We start from the raw sequence: 15,441 nt of genomic DNA, 5'->3' as shown, positions 1-15,441 counted from the left end.
GTTTTCGGAAATTGTGGCATTACTTTCAAAACGCACACGTCTCTGGTGGAGTAGGCTACTCCTTACGAAATATATTGATAAAAAACTTATCCCACGTGGCCTTAGAGTTAGGGTGACACCTACGTTTGTGGTCGAAGACCAGGAGTTTATTACTAAATGGGAAGATATTTGTAATACATGCTCCGCGAATCTGATGCAGCTCTTGGTGGATTTAAATACTGCAAGTATTTTGAAAATGGATACTACCATTGATCAGAAACAGATATCCTTTCGGTCTATTTGTCCCCCTGATAAGGCTGACAAATATGACTCAGAGGCCTGCAAGAAGGTTGACTCTCTTGTTAAACAAATCCGAGATGTTCATCTACGTAAATTCAAACGTGACCAGAAAGATTTTTCTGAGAACAAAATCTATTTTTGGCGTAAACCATTCAATACGCAGGAGGGAACGAGACGCCCATCAGTGCAATCAAATGTGTCCTCTCTCAGTGAGGTATCTGAGGCCTCTGACTCAAGTACCAGGTCCGGAGCAACTTATGGAGGCGGTGGATTTTCCCGTTATCAACCTCAATGGTATAAGAAGCCGAGAGGATTCAGTGCCAAGACTGACAATAAGGTAATCAATCTGAGTACACATGCACTTAGTGAGGCAGACCTGTCATTATTGACTAAAGGTCTATCATTCTCTCCAGTTGCGGGGTTTCATGCATTTACGGCAATTAAGGATTTACATATCTTTGCTAGGTCCTTGTTATTTAAAAGATACTTTTATGACGATACATCTCGGATTTTGTTTCCTGCAGAAAAAGAACAAAGAGCACTAGCCATACTATCCGAACTTGAATCGGAACATAAAGCTGGTGAGGGAGGTAAGGTACCATCATGTATTAAACCTCCTTCTAAGAAATCTTTGCCACTTTCTTCATGTGCACATATTGATCTTTTTGTGCAGGTAGTGTCAAAAGCATTTGAGAGTCTGCCGGGTCATGTGAGAGGGGATAATCTGTCCAAAATGGAACGTATACGTCTAAAAGAGCTGCAACAGATGTCGGACATTACAATCAAGCCTGCCGACAAGGGGGGTAACATAGTCATATGGCCTGTATCCGCGTACGAGAAGGAGGCATTTCGCCAATTGCGTGATGCGGTTTGTTATCGCAAGTTGACATTCAATCCTCTTGCTAAATATACAGAAGAGCTTAAAAAGATTGTATATATGGCCAAAGATGACTGTGTTATTTCCCCTGAGTTGGCATCAGCTTTGATTGTGTCCGAGCCTAGGATTGCTACATTATATCTACTTCCCAAGCTGCATAAAGATGCGTCCTCGCCCCCCGGCCGCCCGATTATTTCGGGTAACGGCAATTTCCTGGAGAATGTAAATAGATGGCTCGATAGTCAGCTTCAGCCGCTTGTGAGAAGCCTTCCGTCCTTTATTCAGGATACTGGTGATTTTCTTAAGCGTATTGATGGATTGTATGTGGGGGATGACTCTTTGTTGGTATCGTGCGATGTGGAATCCCTGTATACCAGTATCCGACACGCTGATGGAATTGAGGCTGTAAGGTTTTATCTGAGTATGAGCAATCTATCATCTAAATTTGTTGACTTGGTGTTGCGGGTGTTGGAGTTCTCCCTTACGCATAATTTTTTCGTTTTTAAGGGGTCCTTCTATCTCCAGCTCCAGGGTACAGCAATGGGCGCGGCCTTTGCGCCGGCGTATGCAAATCTGTTCCTGGGGCTGTGGGAGAGGGACCTCCCCCTGTCAGATTTGGAGTCGTCGATGGGCCGGGTCCTTCTATGGACCCGGTACATCGACGACATTTTCCTCATCTGGCAGGGAAGTTCTGATTTTCTTTTGGTTTTTATCAGGGAATTGAACTCCAACGCTCGTAACATCCGTCTGACTTATCAATGCTCTACCGATTCCATCGCGTTTCTGGATGTGCTGGTATACAGGGATTCTGATGACTTTTTACAGTCAAATCTACATCGCAAATCTACAGCGACCAATACTCTACTCCATGCGTCATCCTTCCATCCACCACATATGATAGGCTCTGTGCCTACTGGCCAGTTCCTACGCATTCGAAGATTATGTTCCAGTGACGGAGACTTCGAAATGCAGGCGGCTGAATTGACTAAACGATTCCTCGAAAGAGGTTATAGTAGACGTATGATCAAGCGGGCCTATCATAGAGCAAAATATTCTTCCAGGAATCAATTGCTGTATTCCAGCAAACCAAGAGATGGTGATACTACCGTCAGGTTTATCACCAGCTATTGTAACCAACATGCCGCTATACGGGAGGCACTTACCAAATCCTGGCCTATTTTACAAGCAGACCCAACGTTGGCTAAAATCTTGCCCAAGAGGCCACAGATTACTATACGGAGAGCTAAGAATCTTAAGGACCATTTGGTCCGCAGTCTCCATGATAACACCATGACTCCAGTCTTCTTTAATACATCTACTGCTAGGGGCGGCTGCTTCCCATGCGGTAAGTGTGTCGCGTGTCCTAATGTATCGCGGACTGATGACTTCTGTGATTCCTCATTTACTAAAAACTTTAAGATCATTAAGAGGATCACGTGTGAGTCTAAGTCCGTGATATATTATGGCCTATGCCCTTGCCCTAAGATCTATATTGGGCTCACGACCCGCCAGCTCAAGATTCGGGTTCGTGAGCACATTTTGGGGATAGAGGCCGCACGTGATCATGTTGATGTGTCAACGTTAAAGACCATTCCACGGCACTTTAAGCAGTTTCATGAATGTGATTCAGCCAAGTTTTTGGTGCGTGGAATTGATAGGTTAGACGTTGACATTCGTGGTGGGTTTATTAGTCAGCGGTTAGCAAGACTGGAGACTCAATGGATCTGGCGCCTGCGGACTGTCCAGCCCCAGGGACGAAATGAAAGCATGAGCTTCACTCCATTTCTTTAGAGTTGGGTGTTTTTTGGTTTGTTTTTAATTGTTTTTAATTTTTTATTTTCACCTGCAGGCCTATTTTCATTATGTGACAATATCTTGGAGTGGCTCGTTATTTTTGAAATATTTCCTTATATGTGACTGTGGACTTAGAACTGACGCCCTGAAATGCAAGATCAAGAATATATGTTTTTCTTCAATAAATATCTGTGTATTGTATAATTGCTAGTTTACATCACATGGGACGTTGTCGTTGATTCTTGCTGTAACATAAATGGAATCATGTATACATGTGTGGCTCTTATGTGGCCGCATGGAATGTATGTGAATATGCTGTATATGCATTGATTTTCTATGGTATGCCTTTTTACATGTTTTCATCTATATATTGGTTTACTCTGAAATGATGTATATGCAGCTTTGATAGATGTGTATATAACACTATATGTGCTTTAATTATCTTTGTACAGATTGTTATGGCGTCTATATTACTGCCCTATGGGGCTTAATTTATATCGAGCTCTCTCCTATTATGAGATTCCTAATATCACTGATGAAGGATTATGTATTATTGGTTATGATCCATATAAAGTATTTCTGTCTTTCCCCACCTGGTTGGGTTGTCTACGCATGCGTCGCCGGCTCTGGATTTCTCTGTCTCCCGGGCGCGTCTCTATGGCTACGGGAACGCTGGTTTTTTTACCCGGCGTTCTCTGTGGCCATGACGCGTCTGTGAGGCGGGACTTCCGCCCGGCCGGCTTCGGATGCGTCATGATGGCTGCCCAATCAGCTGGGGATTGAGGCCTTTTTAAACGGCACCCCCTTTCCTTTCCGGTCACGCCCCCTGACGAAGGTACACACCGAAATGCGCATCGGGCGCATTACCATCACAGTGTTTATTATCATCTAGGTAATGTTATCCACGTTGTTTTATGGCTGGCGTTGCATTTTTTCTATTCTCTGCACTTTTGTATGAGTACCGATAAATGTATGGCTGTGTCTATGGTATCCTGGCGTGCTATGTGTGCTGCAATTGACTGCGCCTTTTTGGTTGACATATAAGGGAATGGTGTTGGCTCTCTATCTGAACGCAATCAGTTAATGGACTACCTGTGAGACACCTCTTATGATCTTATGCTAGATATATATTTTTTTCTCTGCATGTGATTATGTGGTGATGTCTGAGGTGTACTCCATTATGTATTTTATAGCGATTATGTGTTGGAGTATTGAATAGACATCCCTTGATCCTATGGTGGATGATATTTTTTGATGGGTTTCCATTTAAATATATAGATATGCAATGTTGGCTTGTGTGTAGTCCCTTATGGACAGTTTTATATACACACTGGTCACGAGCCTTCTCTATGGTGTAATCTATTAATCCCTGACATATGTGTCTTTATCGTAGCGCCAGGTTATATTCTATGATCGGAATTATTGTGATCATGGAAAAATGAATAAATGCTTACATGGACATAGCAGCATGATACTGATATGAACATATGTGTTTGATTATTTGTCCGTGTATGGCATGTGCTGTGTTGACCCCATGTTGCTGATGTGACAATGATATGGATATAAAGGATATTGGTGCTGTACACGGCAGCATGGGCTTAACACACATACCTCTATGCACCACTTGTTAGCCATTTTATTACTAAATATTATCACCTTACACTGTGGTGATGTAAATCGCTTTTTGCCTCCCATCCTTTCACCTGTATGCTATTATTGTGAATAAAAATAATTTTTGTACCAATTGATCGCCTCTCCTTGCCTGTCTTGTAACTTTTTAGCGATTTGGTCCATATTTAGTAGTCCTTATTTGCAATTTAGGATTTACATATATGATATATTGATATATCCTTATGAACATGCTGATGGTTATGCCGTTATTTAACAGAGTTCAAGTGCAGATTGTAACGTTTAATTTATAGGTTTGAACAAAAATATCTGATAGAAATTGTAGGAATTGTACACATTTCTTTACAAACACTCCACATTTTAGGAGGTCAAAAGTAATTGGACAAATAAACCAAACCCAAACAAAAAATTTTAGTTTCAATATTTTGTTGCGAATCCTTTGGAGGCAATCACTGCCTTAAGTCTGGAACCCATGGACATCACCAAACGCTGGGTTTCCTCCTTCTTAATGCTTTGCCAGGCCTCTACAGCCGCAGCCTTCAGGTCTTGCTTGTTTGTGGGTCTTTCCGTCTTAAGTCTGGATTTGAGCAAGTGAAATGCATGCTCAATTGGGTTAAGATCTGGTGATTGACTTGGCCATTGCAGAATGTTCCACTTTTTTGCACTCATGAACTCCTGGGTAGCTTTGGCCGTATGCTTGGGGTCATTGTCCATCTGTACTATGAAGCACCGTCCGATCAACTTTGCGGTATTTGGCTGAATCTGGGCTGAAAGTATATCCCGGTACACTTCAGAATTCATCCGGCTACTCTTGTCTGCTGTTATGTCATCAATAAACACAAGTGACCCAGTGCCATTGAAAGCCATGCATGCCCATGCCATCACGTTGCCTGCACCATGTTTTACAGAGGATGTGGTGTGCCTTGGATCATGTGCCGTTCCCTTTCTTCTCCAAACTTTTTTCTTCCCATCATTCTGGTACAGGTTGATCTTGGTCTCATCTGTCCATAGAATACTTTTCCAGAACTGAGCTGGCTTCATGAGGTGTTTTTCAGCAAATTTAACTCTGGCATGTCTATTTTTGGAATTGATGAATGGTTTTCATCTAGATGTGAACCCTTTGTATTTACTTTCATAGAGTCGTCTCTTTACTGTTGACTTAGAGACAGATACACCTACTTCACTGAGAGTGTTCTGGACTTCAGTTGATGTTGTGAACGGGTTCTTCTTCACCAAAGAAAGTATGCGGCGATCATCCACCACTGTTGTCATCCGTGGACGCCCAGGCCTTTTTGAGTTCCCAAGCTCACCAGTCAATTCCTTTTTTCTCAGAATGTACCCGACTGTTGATTTTGCTACTCCAAGCATGTCTGCTATCTCTCTGATGGATTTTTTCTTTTTTTTCAGCCTCAGGATGTTCTGCTTCACCTCAATTGAGAGTTCCTTAGACCGCATGTTGTCTGGTCACAGCAACAGCTTCCAAATGCAAAACCACACACCTGTAATCAACCCCAGACCTTTTAACTACTTCATTAATTACAGGTTAATGAGGGAGACGCCTTCAGAGTTAATTGCAGCCCTTAGAGTCCCTTGTCCAATTACTTTTTGTCCCTTGAAAAAGAGGAGGCTATGCATTACAGAGCTATGATTCCTAAACCCTTTCTCCGATTTGGATGTGAAAACTCTTATATTGCAGCTGGGAGTGTGCACTTTCAGCCCATATTATATATATAATTGTATTTCTGAACATGTTTTTGTAAACAGCTAAAATAACAAAACTTGTGTCACTGTCCAAATATTTCTGGACCTAACTGTATATATATATATATATATATATATATATATATATATATATAAAACAAAAATCAAACATTAACTATACAATACGTAAATTCTAGAATACCCGATGCGTAGAATCGGGCCACCTTCTAATCTATTATAATTATCTATTATCTATGTATTCTCTATCTATCTATTCTAGCTATCTGTCTATCAATTATCCTATCCTATCATTGTTTCTCCTTTAAAAAACGCATTAACAAAAATGCGGCAAAACATCATGCGTTTTTTGCACCACAAGCTGCATTTTCTGAGACCACAGGAAAAAGGTGCAGTCAAGATGCACTCAGAAAAAAGATGCAGTGTGTGAACATAGCCTAACTGTGGAATATGAAGGGCATTGATCCCCCAATGTCTGCGACATATTACCGTGAATATCCTTTGCGGACTTTCCTTGCAGAAACAAGAATTTTAGCACTGCTCTGCTCTCAGTTGATGTTAATATCGCATTAGACTCCGCCATTTTGTTTTCCCGCGTGCGTAGAACACTGTTGCCATAAGCAACAAACACAAAATCTTGAAAACATATATTAGACACATAAGGTTTTTATGTGATGTAACATTCGTTACCATAGAAACAAAAAAGATCACAAAGCCAAACATGGTTGACCACCACCATAGCGACAGCGCATTAGCATAGGGAGCGACTCAATGTCCCACAGCACCCATGCTGCAAGACAAAGCCCCCATAGCTCCAGACCACTGCCACCCTACATGCATCAACACAGCAGCAATGGCCGCCACGCAGCCCAACAAAAGTGAAAGCGACAAACAGTAGTACAATGGGGGGTTACCAAACAACTCAGTACTGTTCACTATGGCACTGTCATAAATGCCACCTTCCCAGCACCACCTTCACAAAATGTCTACCCTTGTGTACACCTCACGGGCCAATGCTGAATTTTCAAAAAGTATGATGTCCAAATTACTTTACCTGAAGATGCAGGGGAAAATTCCTCTACAACTGATTATACTTAATTTACCTTACTTTAAAAGTAAACTGCTTTACACATTTTTACATAGTGAGGTTTAAATCTAATAATCTATTGGGTTGTCTAGAGTCATGAAGGAGTTAATAGTAATAATCATGGTGCTCTGGGGTGATTATAGTTTAATATCAAAAGTTGATCAAACACATAAGATAACTGTTGACCAAACATCCACTGGTATATCTCCCAACTTCCCTATACACACGAGCTCTTGGCTCAGCCAAGTGGTCATGTGTTTTCAATGGGAAAAGATGAGAAAGGCACTGATATAAGTATCTTCACCGAAAACAAAAGGAATGGGTATTGAAAATCCACCTGTCTGGACCACCTGCGTATGGCTCCTTTGAGGTTCCCCTCTGAAACCTTGAAAAATATATCGCTAGACATACTTTTCCACCATAATAAGGCAGAGTCACATTGTGCTCCAAACCCCCTCATGTGCAGCTGGAACAGAATCAGTTTTCAAACTACAGCCAGGGGCGTACATAGAAATCATGGGGCCCCATAGCAGAATTTATAATTGCCCCCCCCCCCCCCGAAAAAAATTAAATAAATAATAATAAATAAATTAATAATAATAATCATAATAAATAAAAATATTCAGCTGGGTCACAGAAGAGCATATCTCATAACTTTGCTGCCCTTACCAAGTAATTTTCCTCCTATTGAAGCCCCTAGATTCCCCTTTCATTATAGCCATAAAATATGATTGCAACAAAAGTGCCCCACAGTCACTGTATGGTCCCCACAGTAAATTCCTCTACAGTACCTTCCACACACACAGTATGATGAACCTACTGTACCCCTCTTCAACTACCCCAGCAATGAATGGTGACCCCTAACACAGTATGATTCCCAACTGTGACCCCCCCTCACAGCCCTCCATGCAGTATAATAGGCCTTACTATCCTCCAAATAGTATAATGGCCCCATACAGCCCTCCACACAGTATGACGGACCCCACACCTTTCACACTGTATAATTGCTTGCACACAGTATAATGGCCCTCATATAACTCTAGATAAAGTATAAAGGCTCCCTCATAACTCTTTAAATATTATACTGGGGCCCCACAAAGCCTTCCATATAGTATAATGGGCCTCACATAGTCCTCCATATAGTAATGAGCCTCACATAGTCCTCTGTATAGTATAATGAGCCTCACATAGTCCTCCATATAGTATAATGGGCCTCGCATAGTCCTCCATATAATAATGGGCCTCACATAACTTATTGAATAGTTATTGATAAGTGAAATCTGACCAGTGGAAACCGCACTGATCGGAAGAATGTGGAACTTTTATTTTTCTGACAGGGCATTTGTGTTCCCATTATAAAACGCAGGGGCGGCAGGGGGTATGTGTGACCGGAGCACCATTCATCCTCTTTGGGGCTTCCAGATAAAAACAAGTGCAGCTATTGAGGGAATGAATGGATCAGGGGTCGAGTCGAACAAGAGCTCCACTGTAATGGGGATAAAAGTTGCACACAGCCAAAGCTCCAGAGGATCAGCATATGCAGAATGCAGGACGACTAAGTCCGCAATTGGGATGGTGAAATTCCACCTCTTTTCTACAGTTTTTTTTTTTGCTCCTTTCATTCAATCCGTGCCCTGGTTTAAGGGGTACTTTGCATGTTGTGACATCGATACTACGATATGGTCGGGGTCAAATCGAAAGTGACGCACATCCGGCGCAGAGTAACGACGTCGCAACATGTAAAGCCTAGATGCGCCGATAAACGATAGCAAAAGCGTCGTAAATCGGTGATCTGTGTAGCGTCAGACATTTTCATAATGTCGCACCAATAGGAGATATGATGTTGTTCCTCGTTCCTGTGGCAGCACACATCGCTGTGTGTGAAGCCGCAGGAGCGAGGAACATCTCCTTACCTGCCTCCACCACCAATGCGGTAGGAAGGAGGTGGGCGAGATGTTTACGTCCCGCTCATCTCCACCCCTCCACTTCTATTGGCCGCCTGCCGTGTGACTTCGCTGTGACGCCGCACGACCCGCACCCTTAGGAAGGAGGTGGGTCGCCGGCCAGAGCGACGTCGCAGGGCAGGTAAGTGCATGTCAAGCAGCCGTAGCGATAATGTTTGCTACGGCAGCTATCACAAGATATCGCGTGTGCGACGGGGGCGGGTGCTATCGTGCTCGGCATCGCTATCATCGGCTAGTGATGTCACAGCGTGAAAAGTACCCCTAACTTTGGTGATCATACACAACAAGGGACAAGCAAGAATTCTATTTTTCATGTGGTTACTGACAAATGCAAAATTAGCGATTTTTGTGTCCAAGGTCCAGGAGGACCGAAACATCAAATATTTCAATTGTCGCTATTCTATCCTAAAATAAATTTCATCTTATTTTTGCATTGAAAAATGTCTGTCACCTCACTATTGTATGCCTGTAAAGAGTATGCAGTATTATTTCTATATAAATATATATGTAGACACACAGACAAATGTACAGACATGCTGACACACACACAAACGGGCACACGAACACAGGCAAGCACACAGATATGCTTACAGACAGAAAAATTTACATACATGCAGACAGGTGCACGTAGACACACATGCACATATTCACATAGACACGCACATGAACACACGCACATGAACGCAAACATACACACATACATAACCACTCAGATAGACGCACGTACACAGACATGCACAAGAACACAGCCAGTCACATGCACGCAGACAGACGCACGCACATATATGCAGACAAGCACAAAAATGCAGCCAGGCACATGCACGCACACGAATACACACAAACATATGTAGACATGAACAGCGGGCAAACACATGCAAAGACACGCACTTGTATGAAGAAACAAGCATAAGCCTGCACACAGAGTATGTGGTGTGTGTATGTGGAGTGTATGTGGTGTGTGTGTACATGGACACACATATGTAGGCACATACATGAACATACAAAGCGAACAGGCACATGCACAGACAAGCACACATACATAGGCACACAGGCATATACATACACACATACATACCCATAAACACACACACTCATATATATACACACATATACGCACACTAATATATACACACACATACATGCTTGTATACACATATACCACACATATACACACACTCATATATACACACACACATACATACACATATACACACACAGGCACACACACGCATTAGAGGAGTTCTTTTATATATATATATATATATATATATATAAAAGTTGGGGTGAGAGGTACCGGGCACTGCTAATCCACGTATGGCTGGAAGCCGCAATCCCATCAAGGGGAAGATCCGGGTGCGTGTCCAAAAAATCCGGAAGCAAGAATGAAGGATTGCACTCCACAAGGATCTCAATAGAGGTAAATCTTTATTCCAGGTTCAAATCATGGATACAGGTAGTGGGGGAGGGTGAGGGCGTGCAACGCCGGATGACGGCGGGCCGTTTCGCATGCTTCTACGGGTCCAGTGAATGCAGGGACGTTGTATCCGCCCTTAAATACAAGTGATGCGGGTGCAACGTCACTGCGTGCATAACATGTGAATTAAAAACAATTTTGCCAGCTGCAAATTTATCAAACGAACACAGAATGATAAAATATATGTATACATTTACAGAAAATTACTTAATGTATCATTATTGCATCAAGGGCCCAACACGTGGTCCTATAGCAAGAAACTTAGAAGCCTTTTACATAAATATGTATGTTGAGGTACCATCTCTAAAAAAACAGCCGAGAAACTGCTTCCCCCTTATCCAAAGAAGCCTCATTGGTACTACTTACCTAAAATCCATAAGAACGGTGCCTCCCCCCCTGGCCGCCCCATCATTGCTGGAATAGGCTCATTGACAGAACCTCTGTCACACTACTTAGAATGGCTTCTCAAACCACTACTCGTTTTAATCCCCTCGTTTCTTAAAGATACAGGGGACTTCATTAATATGCTAGATGAATTTCAGTGGCAGGAAGGATTCCACCTTGCAGCGTTGGATATTGAGAGTCTGTACACCCGCATCCCCCAGGATTTGGGTGTACAGACTATTAGGAGAGTACTTCTGAACTTCAATCAGGACCCGGCTCTGATAGACTTCATCACAGAGGCCCTCGACTTCGTTCTGCACCATAATGCGTTTAAGTTCGATGATCAGTGGTATTTACAGTGCGTGGGTATCGCTATGGGTACCCCCGTAGCATGTATTTTCGCGAACCTCTTTTTGGCCGCATTTGAAGAAGATTATATTTACAGCATTAATAATCCATACCTGAAACATATAAAAAATATGCAAGGTATGTGGACGATGCCTTCTTTGTATGGGACGGATCTGCGCAAGATTTCAATGATTTTGTAATCTATCTTAACAACACTAACTCCTATAATATGTTTTTTACACACACCTTTGGTGGCCAGAAATTAGATTTTCTGGATGTCACACTATCTGTGACTGATGGTAACATAATTAGACAAATTTATAGGAAACCAACGGCAGTAAATACACTGCAACACAATAGTAGCGCGCATCCGTCCCATACAAAGAGGGCTCTTCCTTAAGGCCAGTTTGTATGCCTGAGGAGAGTGCATAATGATCCCGAGTTTTTTACACAACAAGCATTAGATCTGAAGGAACGTCTATCAGAGCGAGAGAGTCTGTTATCAATGCAGCCTATGAAAAAACTTTACATTATGACCCTAAATATAGGGAAGATACCAACAGAAATAAGAATAAAAATAAAAACAAAAAAAAAGTAGAAATACCAGTGCAATAGTAAATAAAACTGTAGACAGATGAGTCTTTAATTTTAAATTTAATTCAATGTATGACGCAATAAAGTCCAGTATCAGAAAACACTGGCATTTAATTCATAATGATAAAGAACTTAGTGAGACAGCTATTGAGGGCCCATTGATTTCATACAGGATATGTAAGAACTTAGGGGATATCCTCGTTAACAACCGTTTTGTTACCCAAAAAGAAGGTACATGGCTGGACCGTAATAAAACTAAAGGAAATTTTAAATGCGGCGGATGCCCTTTTTGTGAGTATCATTGTACAGGGAATACTTTGAAAATTGGTAGCGATTTTTTTTAAAATCAATGACCTCATTACCTGTAAATCTAACTATCTTGTATTCGTAATATTCTGTCCCTGCCAAAGATACTACATAGGCAAAACAATCTGGCCCTTATACGTTAGATTCAGGGAGCATTTCAAATCCATAACCTCTGGAGTGGGTTCACCATGTTTAATCACACATATGCAAGAGTGTCATAGTGGTAACCCACACCTCTGGAAGTTTGCTGGAATAATAAAAATGAATCCTTGTCCCACAGGAGGTGACACCCACCGTTCCTTACTAAAAAAGGAATCCAGATTAATTATGGATTTGAATGCTCTTGGCCCCCTCTGCCTGAATGATAGAAACGATCTTTCAGTCTTTTTATAATGCTGGTCTTTCTCTCAACTAATTTAATGAATTTTTCCCTCTCTTTAGCTATTAAAGGCTCCTGTGTATACTGTATTTCCGCCTTTCTATTCATGTTGGGCCCTTGATGCAATAATGATACATTAAGTAATTTTCTGTATATGTATATATATATTTCATCATTCTGTGTTCGTTTGATAAATTTGCAGTTGGCAAAATTGTTTTTAATTCACATGTTATGCACGCAGTGACGTTGCACCCGCATCACCTTGTATTTAAGGGCGGATACAACGTCCCTGAATTCACTGGACCCGTAGAAGCAAATTACTTGCGAAACGGCCCGCCGTCGTCCGGCGTTGCACACCCTCACCCTTCCTCACCACCTGTATCCATGATTTGAACCTGGAATAAAGATTTACCTCTATTGAGATCCTTGTGGAGTGCGATCCTTCATACTTGCTTCTGGAGATTATATATATATATATATATATATATATATATATATATATATATATATATATATACATACATACAGTACAGACCAAAGGTTTGGACACACCTCATTCAATGAGTTTTCTTTATTTTCATGACCCTAAAAATTGTAGAATCACATTGAGGGCATCAAAACTATGAATTAACACATGTGGAATGAAATACTTAACAAAAAAGTGTGAAGCAACTGAAAATATGTCTTATATCCTAGGTTCTTCAAAGTAGCCACATATTGCTTTGATTGCTGCTTTGCACACTCTTGGCATTCTCTTGATGAGCTTCAAGAGGTAGTCACTGGAAATGGTCTTCCAACAGTCTTGAAGGAGTTCCCAGAGATGCTTAGCACTTGTTGGCCCTTTTGCCTTCACTCTGCGGTCCAGCTCAACCCAAACCATCTCGATTGGGTTCAGGTCTGGTGACTGTGGAGACCAGGTCATTTAGCATAGCACCCCATTACTCTCCTCCTTAGTCAAATAGCCCTTACACAGCCTGGAGGTGTGTTTGTGGTCATTGTCCTGTTGAAAAATAAATGATGGTCCAACTAAACGCAAACTGGATGGCGTTGCAAGATGCTGTGGTAGCCATGCTGGTTTAGTATGCCTTCAATTTTGAAAAAATCCCCAACAGTGTCACCAGCAAAGCACCCCCACACCATCTCCTCCATGCTTCACAGTCGGAACCAGGCATGTAGAGTCCATTCGTTCACCTTTTCTACAAAGACACAGTGGTTGGATCCAAAGATCTCAAATTAGGACTCATCAGACCAAACTTGTTGCCTGTCCTTAGCAGTGGTTTCCTAGCAGCTCTTTTACCATGAAGGCCTGCTGCACAAAGTCTCCTCTTAACAGTTGTTGTAGAGATGAGTAGGTGTGTCCAAACTTTTGGTCTCTACTGTATATATATATATATATATATATATATATATATATATATATATATATATATATATATACATATACACACACACACACACACACTTTTTATATATATATATATATATATATATATATATATATATATAAAAAAAGTAAATGCAGCCTGGAACTACAGGTTATTAGTAGGAGCTGTGATTGGTTGCTATAGGAACAAAAGACATTCATAGTATATAAGAAGCTTCTATGTGAGGTAATAAGATGTCAGTGGGGAGACAGACAGAGAGACAGACAGTCAGACATACAGTCAGACAGAGAGACAGACAGAGAGACAGACAGAGAGACAGACAGAGACAGACAGGGAAAGAGACAGAGAGATAGAGACAGACAGGGAAAGAGACAGACAGAGACAAACGGTGAAAGAGAAAGACAGAGTCAGACCTGGAAAGAGTCAGACCTGGAAAGAGTCAGACCTGGAAAGAGTCAGACCTGGAAAGAGTCAGACCTGGAAAGAGACAGACCTGGAAAGAGACAGACCTGGAAAGAGACAGACCTGGAAAGAGACAGACCTGGAAAGAGACTGACCTGGAAAGAGACTGACCTGGAAAGAGACTGACCTGGAAAGAGACAGATGGGGAAAGAGACAGACACACATGCAGACAGGGACAGGGACAGAGACAGGTAGACAGGGAAGGAAGAGACAGACAAAGATAGATGGGGAAAGACACAGACCTTGATAGAGACAGATGGGGAAAGAGACAGAGAAATTGACAGACAAGAAAGAAACAGACAGAGACATGCTGTGTAAGGGCTATTTGACTAAGAAGGAGAGTGATGGGGTGCTATGCCAGATGACCTGGCCTCCACAGTCACCAGACCTTAACCCAATAGAGATGGTTTGGGGGTGAGCTGGACCGCAGAGTGAAGACAAAAGGCCAACAAGTGCTAAGCAACTTTGGGAACTCCTTCAAGACTGTTGGAAGACCATTTCCGGTGACTACTTCTTGAAGCTCATCAAGAGAATGCCAAGAGTGTGCAAAGCAGTAATCAAAGCAAAAGGTGGCTACTTTGAAGAACCTAGAATATAAGACATAAAAAAGTGTGAAACAATTGAAAATAAGTATTTCATTCCACATGTTTTAATTCATAGTTTTGATGTCTTCAATGTGAATCTACAATTTTTAGAGTCATGAAAATAAAGAAAACTCTTTGAATGAGAAGGTGTGTCCAAACTTTTCGTTGGTACCGTA

Source organism: Anomaloglossus baeobatrachus, chromosome 2 (assembly GCF_048569485.1).
Source record: "Anomaloglossus baeobatrachus isolate aAnoBae1 chromosome 2, aAnoBae1.hap1, whole genome shotgun sequence".
In the NCBI taxonomy this organism is placed as follows: Eukaryota; Metazoa; Chordata; class Amphibia; order Anura; family Aromobatidae; genus Anomaloglossus; species Anomaloglossus baeobatrachus.
The sequence above is the reverse complement of the archived record's forward strand: the minus strand, read 5'-3'. Positions refer to the sequence as shown.